We start from the raw sequence: 9,270 nt of genomic DNA, 5'->3' as shown, positions 1-9,270 counted from the left end.
ACGCACACACACACATACACACACAACACACTCACTTTGTCCTCCTGGCAAGTTAAAACGGCTCCAGCGTGGCACGGGTGTGCAAGCGAGTGAGTCCTCGAGACCCAGAAACATATTGCAGGGTGGTTATTGATTTTCATCCCCCCCCCCATCCCCTTCCAGCAGATCAATGCGGCCCCAATCAATACACCAAGCGGGAGATTCACCCATGTGACACACGCTCAAACATGCGCTCTTTTTCTCTCTAATACACACGCACCCGTGCTCATGCACACCCGGGCATGCAGAGAGCGGTGGAGCTCTCGATGACAAGGACAGCCTGTGTCTGGGGGGGGCGGGGGGGAGACACACCTTGCCTGTCCCGCACCGCAAAGGCCGAGCGTTTCTTAACTCGCACTCTCATACTGCCCAGATAAATAGGACTGTGCCGAATTAATTGGCACAAAGCACACAGCTCCGATGCAGCGAGGGCCACACCGGCACGAGGCACAGTGCCACGCATTTGAGACATCTTACTCATTAAATGGTTTGGGACCAGGTTATCTGGAGGACCGCCTGCACCTATACTAGGGACGTTGAAACTCTTTCAGCCTGAGGGCCAAAAGCCATTTGGGAGAAGCTCTTGGGTGCCGCGTTCCTGCGGTGGGCGGAGCCGAAGGCAAAACTGCCGGTAATGAAGACGTTTGTCCCCAGAATCTGGTTGCTCATGATAGACTGCCTCAGAACGGGGAGGTTCGGTTTAGCAGTGATGGTTAATAACTCTCAATAGACCTTTCCAACTCCATGAATTTCACTAATCCCCCCTCTCCTGGCTGCTTTTTATTATTTGACCTTGTCATGCTGCTCTAAGGCCAGCCCTACCATTAGGCAGAGAGAGGCGACCACCTCCAGCAGCAGATCTGGAGCTGGGGTTGCACAGAGAGTGGCAGCGAGGTGTTGCAGGATAGAGCTGTGTGTGCCACGCAGGCTGCCCTTCTCCCCCTAAGCTATTCTGCTGCCCTCAGGTGCCCTGTGGGACACTCTTCCATCACCAGCGTGGAACTAAGATTCAAGATGGCTGGCCATCTGATCAGCTACTGTACGCAGGATGGAGGCAGCGACACTATCTTGTTCTCAGGCAGCAAAATGTCCTGGGCCGGCCTTCTTAAGCTCAGCTTTCCCCAACCTGGTGCCCTCCAGATGTTTTGGACCACAACTCCCAGCATTCCTGACCATGCTGGCTGGGGCTGATGCGTGTTGAAGTCCAAAACACCAAGATGGCACCAGGTCAGGAAGACTGCTATAGCTGTTCTCAGTTAAAAAGCTGTTCTTTTTATCATGAGCCATTTTGGATTCTATGGGAAACAAACAAGGTCTACAAAAAACAAATGTTTGAACGAGCCATTGCAGGAGACCGACCATCACAGACCGACGCATTTTCACATCGCTTCTAATACGGAGAGCCGGTTCGCATGTTCAGCCAAGTCCCACCGTTCTCATGTGGAGCTTTCCAAGGACTTTGTCAAAAAACCTCATCTGCGATAGCTAGATAAAAGGGGTGATTTGGGTGGGTTCGTTTTTTCTCTCTCTCTCTCCTTCAATTGTATTGATTTTAAGAGCCATTTCAAGTGAGTCTTCCAACCGTCTCAGCCCCAAGGATCTTAAAACGGTTGACTGTTTTTATTTGGCCCCTCAATCTATTTTAAAATTTGCGGTGCTCCGCACCACCCAGCCTTTTGCAAGGAGGTAAAACCAATGATCAGGATATATCCGCCGAAGGCTTGTGGAGAGCCATGGATGGAGAATTGCAATGGGCAAGTTTCTCTCTCTCTCTCTCTCTCTCTCTCTTTCTCTCTCAATCTCTCCCTCTCTCATTTCATATGTTTCAAAAGTCACGATGCACTTTCCAAGGTGGGGAGCAGGGGAAGCACTCCCATGATGGAAATAGCACACAGTTTCCACGTATTTTGCGTGTGATCAAGTATGGAATACCAAAATCAGTTTCAGTGGTGGCACAGAAGTGACATGCTAGGTTTTGTTTTAATTGCGGTGGGAGGGGACACTGTACTTCCCAAAATGCTGTCAAAAGTTGTGGAGGCACAGACAGAGAGGTGTAGGGCCTCAGATCTACATGGGGTTCCACTGCCATCAACTTTGGAAAGGGTCTCCACTCCGTAATTCTGTGTGCGCTGGGGTGGGCTAGGTCGCAGCCGCTCAGTGCAGTGAGGGAAAGGCACTCTGGACATGCTCAGAAGTATGGAATAGCACATATCTGTTTCTTTGGGTGCTTCCAGATGAGGCTTTTAATGTGCCAACGCCCTCTTTTGTTCATGGAATGTTATGGGGTGTATGTGCCAGACATCATGATCTTCCATTTGTAGCCCTTCTGTGTTTTCTTAAGGGAAGAAAAGATAGAATAGCGGCACAGTGACTTTTTATTGTTAGCAACAGGAGCCCTCCGTCTCTTCAACGGAGAGACAAAACCCCAGTAAATGCATGTGTTAAAAGAGGACACATGAAAGTGGTACATTCCCTCCATCTACTAGGTAAAGCTACCCAATTTAGTTCTGTTGCCTTCTTTTCTTTCTACCAAGTATGTCATCTAAAATGATCTCCAGCTTTGTTGATCATAAAAACTGTCTATTTTTTTCTCTCTACTTCAGTTTTCCACCTACCCAGAATCCTGTGTGTTCTGCCAAAGGACGGAGACAAATCTGGGTAATGACTGGATTTTATATTTTCAAAAGGCGGCCGGGAGTGGGGGGGTGGGACGACACAAGTATTATTTCTTTCTTCATCCCAGCCACCCTAGAGAGAGTCCTAGGTGCAACCAGACACCATTACAGCACTTAGTGGAACCTAATTTGAACATCTGCAACCTCCTGTCATGTTCAGACCTGTGACTAAGTGCACAGCCATTGTGGCTTTCAGTATCAGCCACATTTTTCCTCCCCATGCGTTAGACTTAGAGCCTATAACTTGTGTATAGGCCTATAACTTGGTATAGTTAACTTAGGGTGCAATCCTATGTGTGCTTAAATAGAAAAAAAAGTCCTAAAATTCCCAGCATTCCCCAGCCAGCTATGCTGGTTGTGGAATGCTGGGAGTTATAGGACTTTTTTTCTGCCTAAACTTGCATAAGATTGCACCCTTAGTTAAGCGTGCTTTTTTTTTTTTTCTTTTTAAGAATGTATGTGATAACTGAATGTGAAATAATATTACTGGCTGAAGGCAGAGTTAAAAGTTGGCCAGAGAGGAATGAGCTGCAAACAAGAGATAATAGAAACAACTTAGAAACAAGTCATAAGCTGTTCTAGCAAAATGCTCTCCGAACACCATCATCCTCTCCTTCAAAAGATAATGACCGTTGCAATCCTGAGGGCTTGAGAGACCAACGTGGACACTACATGATCCCTGTGTGAGTCCCTAAAACAAATGACATAACCAACCAACCAACCCAGGAGCAAAAGACTTTAACTGACCACCTAGAAGGAAGGAAGAAGAAGCAGGAGAGAAAGAGGCCAGGAGGTTTATCTACAAACAGGGCTGGCTCATGCAGCTGACTTTTCTTCTTCTCCCAACACATTTAGCTTGGATATGGCCATTCTAGGCTGTGTATGCGAGTATGAAAGAGACTAACCAGCCCATAGCTTAGGGAAGCAGACTTGCTTGTTCTGTTTTGTTTGATCCCTTTGTGTGAAATGCCCTCAATAAAAGTTACATGCATAGTGTTAACTGCAAATACACGTGTTGGTATCTCGTTCTTTCTAATAAGGTCCACGCGACTGGGTAACATGTAAAGCCGCTAAAACTAGTGCGTAACACACTCACCCTTTTTACCAGCTAACCTGATGAAGAGTTCTGGAGAACTCGAAAGCTTGCACACTATTTTGTGACCTTTGGGTTAGCCTAATAGGGGGGGCCGCGGTGGCTTAGTGGTTAAGACGCTGAACTGCAGACCAGAAGGACAGCAGCTCGAGACCCGAGTGCTGCATGACGGAGTGAGCTCCCGTCTTCAGTCCCAGCTCCTGCCAACCTAGCAGTTTGAAAGCAAGAAATTGCAAGTAGATAAATAGGTACCGCTTCGGCGGGAAAGGTAACAGCATTCCGTGCACCTCGGTGTTCAGTCATGCCGGCCACATGGCCACGGAAGCATCTTCGGACAGCGCTGGGTCTTCGGCTTAGAAACGGGGATGAGCACCGCACCCTAGAGTCGGACACGACTGGTTGGGGACACCTTTACCTTTTTACCTTTAATAGGGGGCTGGATTTTGCTTTTCCTATGGTCAACACAGCTACCTTTGCTTTTGACAGGAACAACAGTATCTCAAAGAACGTTTTTTTTTTTCTATTTATATTGTAGGAGCATGAAAAACACTCCCCATTAAACATTTGGACACCCTTTCTTTCTTTCCTTCCTTTCTTTCCCTTCCTTCCTTCCTTCCTTCCTTCCTCTCTTTCTCGTTAACTATAGCTTCATCAGTCAACATGACACCTTCCAAAGTTACATAGGCAAACACAGTCAGTACTCTGCCTCCAAGGATCTTACAGTCTTTGTTGTTTCGGCTTGTTCATTCTTTTGTTCTCGCAGTGCTGACTTCGAGAACATCCTGTCCATCCTAAGCGTCCTGCTAAGGAAAGGTGCAGTCACTTCATCCCAGCAACCTGTTTGTGATGCCTAGGGGTATCAGGCCTGGATGGTGCAAAGTGAACAATGGCGAAGACAGGAGTACTTCTGAGCATGGCCAAAGTGTTTTCCTCTTATCCCTGGTAACAGCCACAATTGCTCTTGCAGATGTGGGATTAGAGTGAGCAAGCCTTCTGGGACAGTCAAGTGTAACCACCACCTAGGCCCATCTTTCAGAAACAGAAGTGCTACAGGAAAGCCTAGAGAGAAAGATACTACCTTGCAGTGTCCCCTGCTTTTGGTGTCTGATGCAGGCATGGAAATGCAACATTACCACTGGAAAAAGGGAACAGATCCTGCAAGAAGAGAGGTGGGTGGCGTAGAACCCCCTCCCACACACACAATATTTATTTAGGGAATGTCTTTCTCTCTCTCTTTTTCTCTCTGTCTGTCTTCCCCCCTTGCTGAAAATGTTTTATCGAACGTCCCCCAGCAGCCAAGAACTTCGGAGCCATCCAGCAAACAGTCCTAATTCTTGTCTTCCCCGTTGCCATAGCTGCAGCGCAATTCCGGGTGTATTGATGTTCTCCCATTGATCTGTGCGATGGTGCGGTGTCTGGACATGAGGCCTGGCCATTGTGCTGGGGAAGCTGACAGACACCAATCAATACCACCCTATGTCTCCCCTCCCTGCCATTTTACACACACACACACACACACACACGTTTGCATCGCCATCGCCTTAGGTAAGCTCTGCAGGCTACTCCCTCACCTGCGCTTGATGTAATGTAGAGAAACAGGGGGCAGATTTTTTTATAACTGGGGAGGGGTTTCTTGTGCAATTCCTTTCCATTTCTCCTTCTCTTCTGCTTTCTCGCTTCCAAAGGCGAGACTGCATTTATCCCCGGAATATTTCTTTCTCTCTTGAGACCTAGCCTGCTAAATACATGAGTTTATCCTCTCTACATGCTACTCCCTGGCTCCTGGCTCTTGGTCGCATGCTAGCATGACCAAGGATCAAAAGCCAGAGCTGGACCATGCAGACAATGGGGCTATGCACATAGCAGCCACTTCAGTTCCCACTGGGTCCTGTTGAGTTCTGAGGGGCAAAATAAATTTACAAGGCTTTGTTGGGGGGGGGGTGTTCCAAAAGCAGCCCCCACTCACAAGAAACTGGGATCATAGGTCTGAGGGCAGCTGTAGCTCCACATCCACCCTCTTACTATATGTTCTCCTATATAAGTGAATGGATGTTACTTATACCTATTGGTGGAAAATGAAAACGTGGTATTGGGGGGATGCTCTTTTGGGGCAGGCAAGCCCTGTCCCCCAGCCCTGACACTGGGCTGTCCAGCCTCCACTTAGGGGCACACCCCATTATAATGATGGGCATTTTCCTAATAATAAATTAGACCTCTGAGCATAGGCAAATCCTGTTTCCCTCTATTCCACTCTAACCAGCCCCAGCATATCTGGGAGTTAAGCTAGATTTTAAAGCATTGGACAGAGCTGATACTTTCCAGAAAACAGCAGCTGGCATTCCCTAAGGCCAGATTTAATGGACCAAAGCCATGGCAGAAGAAATACACTCTGCACATGCTCTGGGGCATGCAAATTAAATGGCAAATTCAATCCAGTTTGCACCCTAGTGCCTTTTTGAAAACCAAAGTGCCCCATTCCTGTTTGTTTTGCAACATGCTGCTTTCGCTTTCTCGGTTCTGGCAGGGCAAAACCTGGTTGTACATTGTTTCTGCCGCATCTGGCAAGGACAATGCTTTCCGCAGCCTTCCCTCCCTCTCAGCGGCTAACGACGTTGCTAATAATAACGAGCCACTCATTAAAAACCTATCCTCGATTTTTGAGTGGTAACAGTGGGAGAGCCTCCTCATCACAGTTTGTTTCTTTAATGGCCATCTACAGCAGACTTTAACGTCACCCGCAATGTGAGATGGAGCTGCACAAAGGATGTGATTGGACCAATTACGCAAGATTATGTATCCCGCCCCCCCCCCAACCCAGCATTCTGGCCTGATTAATCTGGAATAAATACCTCTCCCAATTTCTGTCCTCATAAGCACTCAGAATCCCCTAATCAGACCAAAGATCCATCTAGCCAAGTATCCTGTTTCCAACAGTGGACAGCCTGATGGGTCAGGGAAGCCCGCAAGTAGGGACACGTGCAGAAATGCGTTTGGTTCATATTTTAATACAAATGTAACTAATTTCGCACTTTCAAACCAAAACTCGGTTACCCTTTGAAATTTGCACCTCTCCAGATTTTGCAGTGGGGTTCTCCAATCAAGAAATGTGTACAAAAATGTGTATATTAGGGGAACGGGCATACAAACGTGCACAAATTGGTGGGAATTATGTTAAAAATTAGTTATAGTACTTGCAAAAATTGTGTATATTATGCAAACCTGCGTACAGAAATGCATTTTCTTGATGCATGTATTTTTAAAGACCCCCTTAAAGAAGATAACTCACGTCGGGGGCCCTATTTGGGGCAAAAGGTGATTCCTACGCTTATAAATAAAGGAAAGAAAATGTATTAGAAGAAATATGCACAATGATGCACATGAATTTTCATGTAAACTTGTTCTTTTAAAAAATCCTCAAGATGGAACCGAACGGAAGATTGAGAAAAATTTTCAACGTTCTGGATGACCGCAATTTATGATTGGAGAATGAGAAAAGGAAAGAAACTGAGATTGACAAATTCATTCACCCTGGCTTGCAAGAAGGGGACAAAGGTGAAAGCCAAACCCCTGCTGCTTGTCCCCGGGACCTGATATTCAGAGGTAGACTGCCACTGTATATGGAGGTTCTATTTAGCTATGGTAGCTAACAGCCATGGAGACGTGGGGCTCTCCTCCTCCTTGAATCTGCCCATTTCCCTTTTAAAGCCATTTAAGCCAGCGGCCATCGCTTTTTCCTCTCCTTGCAAGGAAGGTGCTCCAGCCACTTGATGCTTTTGGTTGCCCTCTGTTGTATCTTTTCCCAGCTCTCTTAACCCCTTTGCACATGCAAGCTACCACCAGTTGCTGCAGTCATCAGATGATGGCCTGTCTGAAAACAGGGGTGGGCGATCTAGGATAGGAGTGGAAAGCAGGTGGATCTGGATCTACTGGGAGATCACTGGGAGATCTCCCAATTGTGTGACAATAGCAGCACTGAAATGATTTCCCATTCTCACCCTGCCCTAAATTATACTGCTGAAATTAAGAAAGCTTGGCGGGTGACCAGAAGCAGGCTTTTGCTTGGAAGGAATGCAAGCTACTCCCATTTAATTCTGGTCCTCAGAATAGAATTCCTGGGCTCACAATCCTGTCTTTTGCACCTAGCTCCAGTTAGATGCTGGGTTCTAGAAAAAACACACCATAATAGATCCCACAGGCCTGCTGTCTGCCCACCCCTGCTCTAGGAGACCCATGAACCAGTGCATGCATCAGTTCTCCACATCCTTGGCTTCCTTTTTATTTTATTTCATTTTATTTCATTTCATTTTTAGAGGAGGTTTCTACACCTTATGGTTCCAGAAAATGGCGATAGGATTTGCAGAGTCTGATACAACAGAAGCTTCACTGGGACAGGAATAGGCAAAGAGTATCCCGTGGTCTTCTGACCATTTTCAGCAACTGTTGTTTGCTGGCAGAGGCAGACTTGGTTCTTTAATAAATGGGAAACACTTTGGAGGATCACAGGGACTCTAGCCACAAAATAAACCAACCAAGATTGAAGTCAACACACCCCGGACACAGAGCATGCATTAAAAGGGGGGGGGGGATTCCACGCTTTTACTGCTTTCATCATGGCTAGCGTCAGAGTACTGCCTTGTTTGGCCTCAGCTCTGAGCTTAAGTACTTCCCAAGCTCCCCCCTGTAAAGCAAGAGGGGGCAGCAATGGCCAGGTTGGGTTGGGGGCTCGCTGACTTACTTTTTGTAGGGGGCTCACAAAAAACTGGAGACTGGCCCTTCCCCTGAGGGCAACAAGAGCCACCAGTTCATTTTCTGGCCAGCTTTATTGAACCTTTCATGCGTGGCGGGCAGGAACACCACCGGTGTAGATCCCCTTGGCATGCAGTTGCAGAAGTAAGGGAGCAGCTGAGCCAGTTGCGTTTCGGCCTGTCAGCTGTCAAAGGGAGTCCTGCCCAAAGAAAAGGGGAAGACGGAGAGGAGCAGGTAAAGGGAGGCTAATCTGACTTCTCAAGAGGTCGCCTGGAGCGAAGGCTTCTGTATAGCTTCGGTGCTTGCCAGTGTTCAAGCCAATTATGGATCGAGCTACGGATCTTCGTCTGCCTTGCATTATTGAAGGCAGTCTAAATTTAGGCCCTCGACTGAGTGCTGAGCCTCTATTTAGCAGTTTGACTCTGCGTTCCCCTGAATTATTAACTCCACTTTCTATCTGCCTGGTTGCACCTGCCCGGTAGCCCACTAATAGCTGGCTTTTAATTTGTGTCTATCTCAACTCCGAGTTGAATAGGAGGAGTTCCTCATTTCTGACAAGCTGCTGTCAGCTTGCAAAAGGATGCTGGCCCCCTCGGGCGGCAGGACCTGAGACTGCAGCCTGGAAGAAAGACGGCTGCGGCTCCTTCCAGAAAACTTTATTTGAACCTAGTATTTTTTTGTGTTCTTTAATGGTGGGAGCAAGTTTCCTGGTTGAAC

This window comes from Heloderma suspectum, chromosome 17 (assembly GCF_057233095.1).
Source record: "Heloderma suspectum isolate Gila_16-S chromosome 17, 16-S_ref, whole genome shotgun sequence".
Lineage (NCBI taxonomy): Eukaryota > Metazoa > Chordata > Lepidosauria > Squamata > Helodermatidae > Heloderma > Heloderma suspectum.
This window is presented reverse-complemented; position numbering follows the sequence as displayed.